At 34.2% G+C, this 12,390-nt stretch overlaps 1 protein-coding gene across 4 annotated transcripts in view; it reads right to left on the reverse strand.

The window, feature by feature from the left end:
- The window catches only part of FRYL (FRY like transcription coactivator), a 269,078-nt gene that overhangs the window by 189,987 nt on the left and 66,701 nt on the right, over nucleotides 1-12,390 (reverse strand). For all 4 annotated transcript variants that reach the window (XM_024993143.2, XM_024993144.2, XM_059887458.1 and 1 more), the window contains exon 3: nucleotides 7,595-7,725. The gene's annotated coding sequence lies outside the window, so the exon portion shown is untranslated. The remainder of the gene's footprint in view (nucleotides 1-7,594; nucleotides 7,726-12,390) is intronic.

Below are 12,390 nucleotides of genomic sequence, written 5' to 3' on the forward strand. Positions count from 1 at the left end.
AGTTAAAAGACACAAGGTCAATATCTATATACTGCAAACTTATTCTCAATTTGTCCTCTCACAAAAGTACAATTATCAATTCATATGATTGATCCAATCCAATCGAAATTCCTTAGAAATAACTTTTATTTTGAATGAACAATGAAAGAAGTTGGAAACAACTGACTCAAGTACAAAGCTATGAGATTACATACCAGTTTTTCTCTAAAAGAGTACTTCCTTCTTTGCACTACTGATATGAAATCTCTTCATACTCTTGGTTTCTCCTTTCATTAAATAAGCAACACTGTAACACCCTTTAGAAGAACTGTACCCAGTTCTTTGAATCACTTCTGAATAAACTATTGCATTATCTCTATCCCAGAACCACCAGCAAACAGGAGGTAAAATTTATTCACGCTGGTTCTAAGGAATCAATGTGTAGACTGGTGTTAATCATGTGCATAGACTGGTGTAAAACACGGTATCAACTTTTGAGATTAAGAAAAGGACTTTATTGGTAAAGTGAAATTTAAGAAACCAAATCTTTGTACAGATATTGCCAAAGAAGTCCATTAAATTAATTTTAATAGTCATTTCCTAAAGTTGAGATTTATTTTTGAAGAGAAAAACGAGGTAAGAGCAATTCCACAAAGGACCTGTAGCCTCTGAAACGTCAAACAACAGATTCTTCAGTTGTTTCAGTTCCATAATTTTGCTTTATTTTGACTGATTGGTAAAAATGATATACAGTAAAGAAAGTCTTTTAACTGGCAAATCGAATGCTTTTTTGCAAATTAATATAAATTATAAAATCCCATTATTATAATTTATAACATATATATTATGTCCAAAAATATGTAAAGTAGTCTTTTAAAATAAAAAAGGAGCCATATTAAACTAATGGGCATAGGATATTACATTTAAACACAGGTCCCTTATATAGGAGTTTGAGCAAGCTCTGAGAGCTGGTGATGGACAGGGAAGCCTGGAGTGCTGCAGTCCGTGGGGCTGCAAAGAGTCGGACACGACTGAGTGACTAAACTGAACTGACAGTGAAGAAAGCAATTAAATGATTCAAGATTGAAAGCTAAAGACTAAATTTCTAATAACATAAATAACTACATATACTTATATATTCATATTGCTTATTTATGCATATCTACATTATTGAACACAAAACTAACTGCTGAATGATTCACAGATTTTAACTGAAATTAAGAGTCACTTTATTTGGGGGGCTCCAAAATCACTGCAGATGGTGATTGCAGCCATGAAATTAAAAGACAGTTGTTCCTTGGAAGAAAAGCTATGACCAACCTAGACAGCATATTAAAAAGCAGAAATATTACTTTGCCAACAAAGTTCCATCTAATCAAAGCTATGGTTTTTCCAGTAGTCATGTATGGATGCGAGAGATGGACTATAAAGAAAACTGAGCACCAAAGAATTGATGCTTTTGATTTGTGGTGTTGGAGAAGGCTCTTGAGAGTCTCTTGGACTGCACAGAGATTCAACCAGTCAATCCTAAAGGAAATCAGTCCTGAATATTCATTGGAAGAACTGATGCTAAAGCTGAAACTCCAATACTTTGGCCACCTGATGAGAAGAACTTACTCATTTGAAAAGATCCCAATGCTGAGAAAGATTGAAGGCGGGAGGAGAAGGGGACGACAGAGGATGAGATGGTTGGATGGCATCACTGACTCAATGGACATGAGTTTGAATAAGCTCCAGGAGTTGGTGATGAACAGGGAAGACTGGTGTGCTGCAGTCCATGGGGTCGCAAAGAGTCAGACACAACTGAGAGACTGAACTGAACTGAACTAAGGAGTCACTAACCATCAGTGGTCTCACCTCCATTTTATACACTCAAAAGTGAAGAGTGAAGAGTATAAAAAAAATAACTTCTACTACCAGTACATTCTAGATATCAATATTTATTTCTTCTTAAAAGTTCCTTCTCTTTTCTTCTACATAATATTTTAACAGAAAGCATGGTTTCTTCTAAATATGACTCTATTTTTCAAAATGACAAGAAATAGTGTTAAGGAGAATACAAAGAAATAGGGATACTGCCCTGGGGAGCTTGAACTGAAATACCTTTGAAAGGTAACTTGGCCTTGTCTACCAAAATTTTCAATGCACACAGAGATTTATACTAAGAAGCAATCATACAAAAGCATAAAGTAATACAATAAATAGATAATAAAGTAATAAAAAATAAATGGATATTTATTAAATAATTACTTCTAATAATTTACAACTAAAGTCACTCTAAGTGTTCATCAATAAGAATAAACTATTGTATCACACAATGGAGTGCATAGTTTAAATGAGACAGAAAAATGTTTATGATGCATTAAATGAAAAAGCAAGTATTGAAACAGTTTAGATAGTAAATATCATTTTTAAATTCTATAAATAAAATGCATAAGTGCATATTAAATACACATGGAAAACAGCTATAAATCAAATTTCCAAAGGATTTAGAGAAAATCTTTTCTTTCTACTAAATATTATGTTAATTTATACGAGCAGTTAAGTATTCCCTATAATAAAAATCAATAATCATAAAGAACATTTTAATATCTTAAAGTGTTTTAATCAAAATAGTAAAGCAGGCATTTTTCATCATCTTCCTAAAGATTTTCTTTTTTAAAAAATATTTTCTAGCTACTATATGCAAATCTGATTTTTCTCCTAACACATGAGTACCATGCTCTCAAACTTTAAAATGCATTATATTCAACTTTGCAGAATTATATGAAACAAAGGTACTGTGACACAAAATAATCACAATTATATTCAAAATTGTAGGATTTTTTTTTTATAGTTCACCTCAAATACTCCTTATCTTTTAGAACAAAAGAATGGGACTTTTAAAAAAGTGATTTCTGTAACAATAGATAAAACTCAGTATCTTCTTTTTCACTTATATATGGTATAAGTTGCAACAATAACATTTTTGTCAGTAAGCATAATCAAAATATTTTCCACAATCACTAAACTGTTAACTTCATTAATGGCTTTATCTTGATCTACAGCAATCAATATTTCTCCATCTCAACTCGAAGCAATCAATATTTCTCCATCTAAATCCTAAGCAAAATTTCTGATACTAAAAACATTTATGCCAACTATATATTTACTCTATTTAAAAATTTTTTTAATATTTAAACTTTCAAATAAAGATTTATGCTCACTAGAATGCATACTTGTAAAAATAATTTCACTTTTCTAAAATACTTTTTATTAAAGGGTTGAAAACACATCTTTACTTTACCTCCTTGTTGATGTTGGTGTTTGTCATAATGACTGTGACAGAAATGGATTCCACCTTCCTGATCTATTGTCTTCTCTGATGAAAGCAAACCAAGACGTTTCAATTTCAGTAACCTTGGAGAACTTTCCTGAAAACTCTCTCCAGGGCCCAAAACCATATTTCCCAAAACAAGAGGAGGAGCAACTCTTTTCAAAAATTCCATATTAAGGTTCTTCTACATTACTGGACCCACAAGTACACAGAAAGGTTTTTGTACCAACTTCCTTGATGAGAAGGTAAGGTTCACTCTTTGTGTCAAAGAGCAAAGAAACGTCATGTGAACTTAGGTTGGTCAACTACCAGCTGTTTTGAAGCTGATTTTTAGGACATTTGCTGTTCATACTGATAAGAAGTCAAACAGCTACCAACTGTGAAACTGCACCTCATATATACATATACAAGTGCATGTACAATGGGTGGTAACAGCAATACTGAGACTATAAAATGCTTAGCATCCATCTAGTTTAACGTTTAGACTTTGAAAACCTACACTGTGATAATGTTAGGACAAATTTACTTTGGTCTGAGGTGTGTCTTATTTTAAACACACTTAACAGCTGAAATGTGAAACAGTAACTTGAATTCAAAAGATAATTCTGATCATTCCAGAAATTCACTAGCAGACTGCAGGAAGATCAAGTTTTATAGAAGGTGAAAAGGAATAATTTAAAACTATACTGTATTATGAACATCCCAATGTACTTTTACTTTTATTTTATTTTCTGCTGCTGTGGTTCTGCTTTACCTTCTGGTGGTTGTTTCATTTAAAAGTTTATCTTTTCTAATACATCTGTGGTGGTGGTGGTTTAGTCACTAAGTCATGTCCGACTCTTGCAACCCCATGGACTGTAGCCTGCCAGGCTCCTCTGTCCATGGGAATTCTCCAGGCAAGAATACTGAAGTGGGTTGCCATTTCCTTCTCCAGGGAATCTTCCTGACCCAGTAATCAAACCCAGATCTCCTGCACTGCAGACAAATTCTTTACCAATTTGTACCAATGTACTTTTAAACACACACCAAAAAAACTTCATTATAATCAATCATAAGTTATAATCTTAAAATCATAAGTTATCTACAGTAGCAAAGGAAATCTTGGGATGAATTACTAAAAAAAAAAATTGATAATTTAAAATATATGAATCTAAGAAAATAAAATTGAACAGTTTAAAGTATAAATATTTAATTCAATAAACCCAGTAATCAACCTTACATAATTTATTTCCAAATAACTAAGCATCCTATTAAATATTTTAAAATAGCAAAAGTAACTGATCCTACTGCCTTATTATAATCCAGAAGCATGATAAAATGTGCCAGTGAAAGGTACTAAATAAGACTTTGTGCACTTTAATATCTTCTTTTCTCCCTTTCTTTGCCTGCCCTCTGGTGGGGTTACTAAGTGACCAAGAAAGAAACAAAAACAAACAAAAAGGAACAGATAAGACATAAACTTCCCTAAGTAGTCAAATTGATAACTTTGAAGGATACACACTTAAGAGAAAAAAAAATCTGATTCATTTAGTGAAACACAATCTTTTTCTTCCAGCACTCAGTAGGAAGAGAAATGATCTACATATATTAAAAGATGAAGCATAAAGTTGTCTACATAGATATCAAGGAAATTGCTGTAATATAAAAACAAGTAAATTTCTGGTCTGAATTGTGATGTGCTTAGTCACTCAGTTATGTCTGACTCTTTGCGACCCCATGAAGTATAACCCACCAGGCTCCTCTGTCCATGGGGATTCTCCAGGCAAGAATACTGGAGTATGTTGCCATGCCCTCCTCCAGGGGATCTACCCAACCCAGGGATTGAACCCAAGTCTCCAGCATTGCAGGCAGATTCTTTACTATCTGAGCCACCAGGGTCTGAATAGATGAGTTTTTAATCCTTAACATTAATAAGGAAGTCAATTATTCTCTATTTCATTCACTTAAAAAATATTAAGTAAAAATCCTCTATACATAAAGCATTAATATATTATTAAGGTTCAGAGGAAATTTAGAGGATTTATTCACGCAAATCCTCTCTCATGGAATTCTACAGTAAAAAGGAGGGGAAAAAAACAAGGAAGTCAAGTAAAGGACTCAAGTTTCTTGCCCTAAAGCAAGACTATACCAACTAGAAAGAAACACTGACTTTAAAAAAATCCTTCTCAGAAGTAGATTCTCTCTTAACCCTGGAGCACAGAAGGATAAAAATTATGTGATCATCCTATTGCCAACACACTGCAAAAACAAACCGGTCAGAACCATAATCCACGTCCTTTAATAACCTAGAAGTTATCCCTGTATCTTCCCAGGTTTTTATTTTTGTTTCTTCCATCTCACCTCATTCATATTTTTTTTTTTTACAGAATTTTATGCATGTGTACACAATTTATTAATTTTGCATTCTAAGATATACACAAGGTCAGCATTTCACAAAACTTATTACTATTCCAAAAGCAGTTATCATGAAACACAGTGATTATATAAGTCAATCAAGCAAAAAGAGCATCTATTAAATTTTCTTATCATGTCATCTTTTATACTTGTTTTCAAATAGAAGCTTGAAACATGATATAGTATTAGAATAGGAAGAGAGAATTTTACTTTATAACAATGATCACTTTCCAAATATTAGACCATATATAAAAATAAAGTACTGTCACCAAAGCTCATCTGAAGGCTAGCATCTCTATCTTTTATTTATTCCAAAACAACCCCTGCAGAAACTTAACTTAAACTGAAGGACAACTGGCTTATAATATTATATTAGTTTCAGGTGTACAAGATAGTGATTTGACATTTTTATACGGATAATTATGAAATGATCACCATGGTAAGTCTAGTTACCACCTGTCACACACACAGCATTACTACAATATTACTGACTATATTCCTATGATATACATTACATCTCCATGACTTATTTTATAAGTAGAAATTTGTACCTCTTGATCTCCCTCACCTATCTCACCTATATCCCCATGCCCTCCCCTTTAGCAAGCCTGTTTGTTCTCTGTGTCTATGAGCTATTTCTGATTTATGTGTGTTACTTTTTTTGAGATTCCACATATAAGTGAAATCACATGGTATTTGTATTCCTCTGCCCGACTTACTTCACTTAACATACACCCTCTAGATTCATGCTGTCCTTTTGTTTATTTCCTCTCTACTGATATGGTCTCTTGTTCTTTAAAACTTAGTTCAAGTCCCTCGTGTCCAGCTCTTTGCAACCCCATGGACTATACATAGTCCATGGAATTCTCCAGGCCAGAATACTGAAGTGGGTAGCCCTTTCCCTTCTCCAGGGGATCTTCCCAACCCAGGGATTGAACCCAGGTCTCCCACATTGCAGGCAGATTCTTTACCAGCTGAGCCACAAGGGAAGCCCAAGAATAGTGGAGTGGGTAGTCTATCCCTTCTCCAGGGGATCTTTCCGACCCAGGAATCGAACCAGGATCTCCTACACTGCAGGCTGATTCTTTACCAACTGAGCTACGAGAGAAGCCAGCACATTGAAACTTACGTGCGTTGTTTTTCTCAGGTCCCTTTGTAGGTCTTCCTTATCTGTGGAGCCCAGGAATACAGTAGTGTGCAACAAACACATGCTGATTATGAGGGCAAGTTACCTTCATGTTTGTTCACGATATACAAGACAACCACGCATGTCACTGTTAACCTCACTGTTCTAAACTACACTTTCAGTTGGAAAAAGAAAGGGCAAGGATTAGGTGATATAGGAGAGACCACAGATTTTTCTCAGACTTCCTTCTTTCAACAAATGTTTGCTGAGTAGCTTCTTTAATAGCCTGTGCATGATGCGAATGCACTAAGGATTTATCTTCATCCCCAGGAAGCTTAACTCTCACAACTACAAGACTCCCTGTTTGGCTTGGCCAAGGCTTTGTTGAGCCTGCAATATGTTCAATTTCTTCTGTCCAATAACGTCCTTTCTTTGCAGGTGTGGATTCCTAATAAACATCTAGGAGCCAAACTCCTTTTCAGTGTCAGCTTTTGGAGGACCGTCCCTAAGACATAACAGCGAGGGATAAAGCATGAGCCTGCAATATCCATTACTAGCTGAATCTACGACAGCGAAATGCCATAAAGCTATTTCTAAGATCTTTGGTTGATTATCAAAACTTTGAACTCTTGCTATAACGGTTAAAGAATTAAAAAATTGTAACAGTTATAAATTATAAATTATAACTAACAGGGCTAGTCACTCAAAGACAGCATTTAAAAATCTTTTGAGACCTGTAAGTCACTATTTCGCCTTTAGAATATTTATTATAATCTTACCGTGGAATTCAAGACAATAATTTCTTGGTGGTAAGCTGGATCATCTAATCCTGGCTGTGGGACTCTTGAGCACTTTTGAGAATTAAGCATTTAGGTGTTAATCATCCAAGATTAAATAAATGGCTTCAGCTCTGAAGAAAAACAAAATATGAGATTGATACATTAGACATGTTTATAATAAGTACATCTGTGTGTGACCCACATCCACCCTTACTTATGAATATATTATATTGCAGGGTCACTAGGTGCTACAGTTATCCTCTTTCAATTAGTGTTCTGTTTTTTCTAAGTTTTTATTATGACAATTTTCAAACTAATACGAAATTATTGAGACTATTATGATGAACCCACCCTTATCAACTCATGGCAAATCCTATTGCATTTACATCTTCACCTACCCCTTAACCTCTATCCCACCACTCTGAGTCATTCTGAAGCAAATTCTAGGCATTATACCACTTTATCTGTAGACCATTCTGTATGTCTCTTTCTAAGACAAAGATTTGCTTTATAAACATAAGGCAATATCATTGTAATACCTACCATTAATTCACAATAATTTCTTTATTACATCAACTACCAATCACTGCTCATATTTCTCCAACTGTCTCATAAGTGTCTAATTCAAAGCTAAACAAAATCCATACAGGCAATTGTTACCATTTCTCCTAAATCCCTTTTAATCTACAGCTGTTTTTTTTTTTTCCCTTTCCCTTCTTCTCTTTGCAGCGACAAACAAAGCTTTAACAAGCCAAAAATTGAGCAAATACATCAATACCCTAACTGTTCAATAATAAATTAAATCCATTTTCATTTTATTCACCAAAATAATCAGATTTGCAAAATAGTTCATATATCCACTAGGCCTAATATTATCCCATCTGCAGACACTGTTTATGGTGCACATTTTTCAAAGTCCAACTATAATAACTCTGAGCAGGTCCTGGATTATGAACTACTATACCTTATATGTAATAATTTGATGACTACTAAGAATGAAACCAATGACCAGAAGGAGTTATCTTTTAACTACATATAAGGCCTCACATGCAATCATATACATTTCATGTTTTTACTATCATGAAAGGTTGTGCATTTTTCAAGTTAAATAGGCCACATTTTTAATTTGTCATTGAACCACAAATCAACCTCATTTTAAATCACATCCTGTTTCTTACTATTTTCCTGTTTAATGAATTTAATTCCCAGCCCAAAAGAAAGAACTACTTCCTAAAATATTAATTGTGTACTTAAAACTTCTTAATCTGAAATTCCTTTAGCCAAGTTAGAAAAATATAAAAATATTTCATTTATTCACAATGCATAATCAAATAAATTATTACTAAAACCAAATCTCTGAAGCCCCAACACTGGTAAATATGAAAATACTACTTTAATATAGATGTACTCATTCATAATCAATTATCATTCAGACTTATGGAATTTTTAACTGCCCCACCAAATATTTCTGCATCTACTAACAACACTGACTCGATGGACGTGAGTCTGAGTGAACTCCGGGAGTTGGTGATGGACAGGGAGGCCTGGCGTGCTGCGATTCATGGGGTCGCAAAGAGTCAGACACGACTGAGCAACTGAACTGAACTGAACTAACAACATGGTATCTACAATCCCACCATAACTTTTGATACTTTATTTTAGGTTCATGGAATCATTTCTCCCTCAAAGCAAATAAAGCTTATGTGACAAACAGCATATCATTTCTTGCCTAGAGTGAGCAGAGCAGTCATGCACTGGTCTGTATTTAATGAAATTTATACTATTTTTGTTTTGTTCAGGGGTAGTTTGGAGTTTTTTTGTTGGTGGTAATGGGTTTTTTTTGCGGCGGTATGGGGGGGCGCAGATCAATTGTACTTTTATCTTCTCTGCATATAGACTACCTAAAATGGAACTTTTATTTTCATTTTACTTGATTAATTTGGAGAATAGTTTATATATAAGAAGAGTAGTTTTTTGGGGGGTGGTTCACATTCCACAGCATGTGTGTCCTTAGTTTCCTGACCAGGGATTTAAACCACACCCCCTGCACTGGAAGGCAGAGTCTTCACCACTGGGGAAGTCCTGAAAAGAATAAATTTTATTACTACTTCTATACTACTACTTTTGAGATGGTCAAGGTCAGAGAGGTCAGGTAACTGCGGTCGTGGTACACACATGACCGATCCTGTTGTTTCTTATTTTAAAATAATAAGCTCGTATTTAACAAGAGTGACTTAAGGAGGTCAGACGGCATTTGACAACACTGAAAAGAAGACTGTAAATTAGTCAAATAGCACAAGCTTTAAAGATTCAAGGCTTTAAATCAGCAATAAGACTAATGATCTAGGACCTTCCATGTATAATAAAGAGAACAGTGGCCCAGCTCTGGTGCTTGGAAGGATTCTCAGATCAAATGAGGTCCTTCAGGGACAACTCTGCTTCACTTTAGTCTAGAAAGTAAGAGAGAAAGTTGAATAGGTGCTCAGGTAACATATTAACCTCATTTCCTTTCTGAAAAGGATTATAAGAATAATGAAGAAAAGAAAGGCCACAAATCTAATGTACCCTAACTGCAGTAAAACATCTGACATAAAAATCTCTGATATACATTGATACAGAAAATTATAATCTTGAACAAATAGAGTAGAAATTAAGAAAAAATGAGTTTCAGTGATGTTCAATGTAAGTACTCTCAATATTTACAGGCTTGGAATACTTCATAATCTGAAAAGGAGAACAAGAAGCTATGGTTCTAAGCACAAGGTAGATTTGAGCTCAATATAATAAAAAGAATAATTTAATTATTATATAATTCATTTAAAAGCTTCTTCGTGAAGAACTGGAGTTCCTGCTGAGTTTTTAGGTAAAGATTGTTCAGTTAAATTCAGTTCAGTCGCTCAGTCGTGTCCAACTCTTTGCGACCCCATGAATCGCAGCACTCCAGGCCTCCCTGTCCATCACCAACTCCCGGAGTTCACTCAGACTCACATCCATTGAGTCAGTGATGCCATCCAGCCATCTCATCCTCTATCGTCTCCCCTTTTCCTCCTGCCCCCAATCCCTCCCAGCATCAGAGTCTTTTCCAATGAGTCAACTCTTCACATGAGGTGGCCAAAGTACTGGAGTTTCAGCTTTAGCATCATTCCTTCCAAAGAAATCCCAGGACTGATCTCCTTCAGAATGGACTGGTTGGATCTCCTTGCAGTCCAAGGGACTCTTAAGAGTCTTCTCCAACACCACAGTTCAAAATGCTATAGAAAGGGTTATACCACTGAGTCAAAAGACTAAGCTGAATTATTTCATAGATTCCAACTTGAAATTCTAAATTTCACTTTAATATATATTTTGTACTTACACTTGAATACTGGAAAGTGTGATGACCTAAAGATTCAATATTTCAACTAAAGAAAGAAACCACAATGTAAGGTATGAAATCTATAATGGAAAACTGTCTTTCTATTAAAATTATTCTGTGAATATTGGAAGACCTCTTTAAATGATGCAAAAGACCAAAATGATGCAATAATTTTCAAATAAATTAGAATAATCATAGCTCCTATCTATAATGGCAAAATAAGTATGTAAAATGGAAAATGAAATACTTTTTTTAATCTGCCAAAGATTATGGAAGATGTGAAAAATCTATGCACAAATACTCAAGTGTAGGCAGCAAATAATTACTCAAATTATCCGTTGTCTGACTGACAAAATTTATTAAAATAAAGAATTTATAGTCATCCCTTTAATTAAGAAAGAAAATTAATGATTCATAAATCAACACTGACTCCACTGCACTAATTTTTAGAAATTCATTTTTTGTCTTACTTTATAAATGTTTTAATTTTTACAATATCTAAAACAAACCTGCATTTTAATCTTCTGCCATTCTTTTTAACCTTCTACCAAATTTCAACTTTCGAGAAGTATGGAAACTTACGATGCTGACTAATGCAATCATGGAGTACACAATATCACCTGCTAAAAGTGCTGTATAATGGCACTGAGCTAGAATAATTGGGCTCGCTGCAAAAATCTAAATCTCTTGCTGATAAAGCAATGTTCTCTGCAGGTAAATTTTTCTATATTTTGTTGATTTTACATTTTTAGCAAAAATAGCAGTTATAATCATACTACTTGTCTTAATGAAAACAATTAGGAAAATTTTCCATTCACAAATTCAAAGGGAAGCTTTCTGTAACAGTTGCATTCACTGAATCATACAGACACAGCCCCAAAGTACATTTTCTAGTAAACTGGTGAATGAATATGTATTGTTTAGAATAATTTTCCTTTTACATTTCTACAGCATTACATTTCTATAGTATTTTTAACCCATTCAATAGCATTTCTGTTGGCACAGGAGAAAAAAAAAAAAAAGAACTAGATCACAAAACTATCATATAAGTGCCCTACCTACTCATCTAGACTTAAATAAGAAGAAAAGTTTTGGACAAATGTAGAAACAGCCCAGTAAGACATCACCTCACTAAATCTGGAATTTTCTCCCATCCCTAATTTCTAAAAATCCATTGCTGTAACTATGTATGCCACATATGAATTTATAAAAATCATACCTTTAACAAATATTGAGCAGAACTATGTGCTAAGAATTAGGGACAGAGGAGTGAACAGAACGGACAAAAATCCCTAGGCTCACAGGGCTTACCTTCCAGTAGGAGCTTGAAATTTTTGTAATCCTTCCTTTGAGAGTCTGAAAAAAGTGTTGGAGGCCTCTCCTTCCAAAATGTAAACACAGCTAATCTTGCAGGGTTATGAACCTCTATAATCCAATTACT

The sequence above is a fragment of the Bos taurus genome, chromosome 6, assembly GCF_002263795.3.
Source record: "Bos taurus isolate L1 Dominette 01449 registration number 42190680 breed Hereford chromosome 6, ARS-UCD2.0, whole genome shotgun sequence".
NCBI classification, from domain to species: Eukaryota; Metazoa; Chordata; class Mammalia; order Artiodactyla; family Bovidae; genus Bos; species Bos taurus.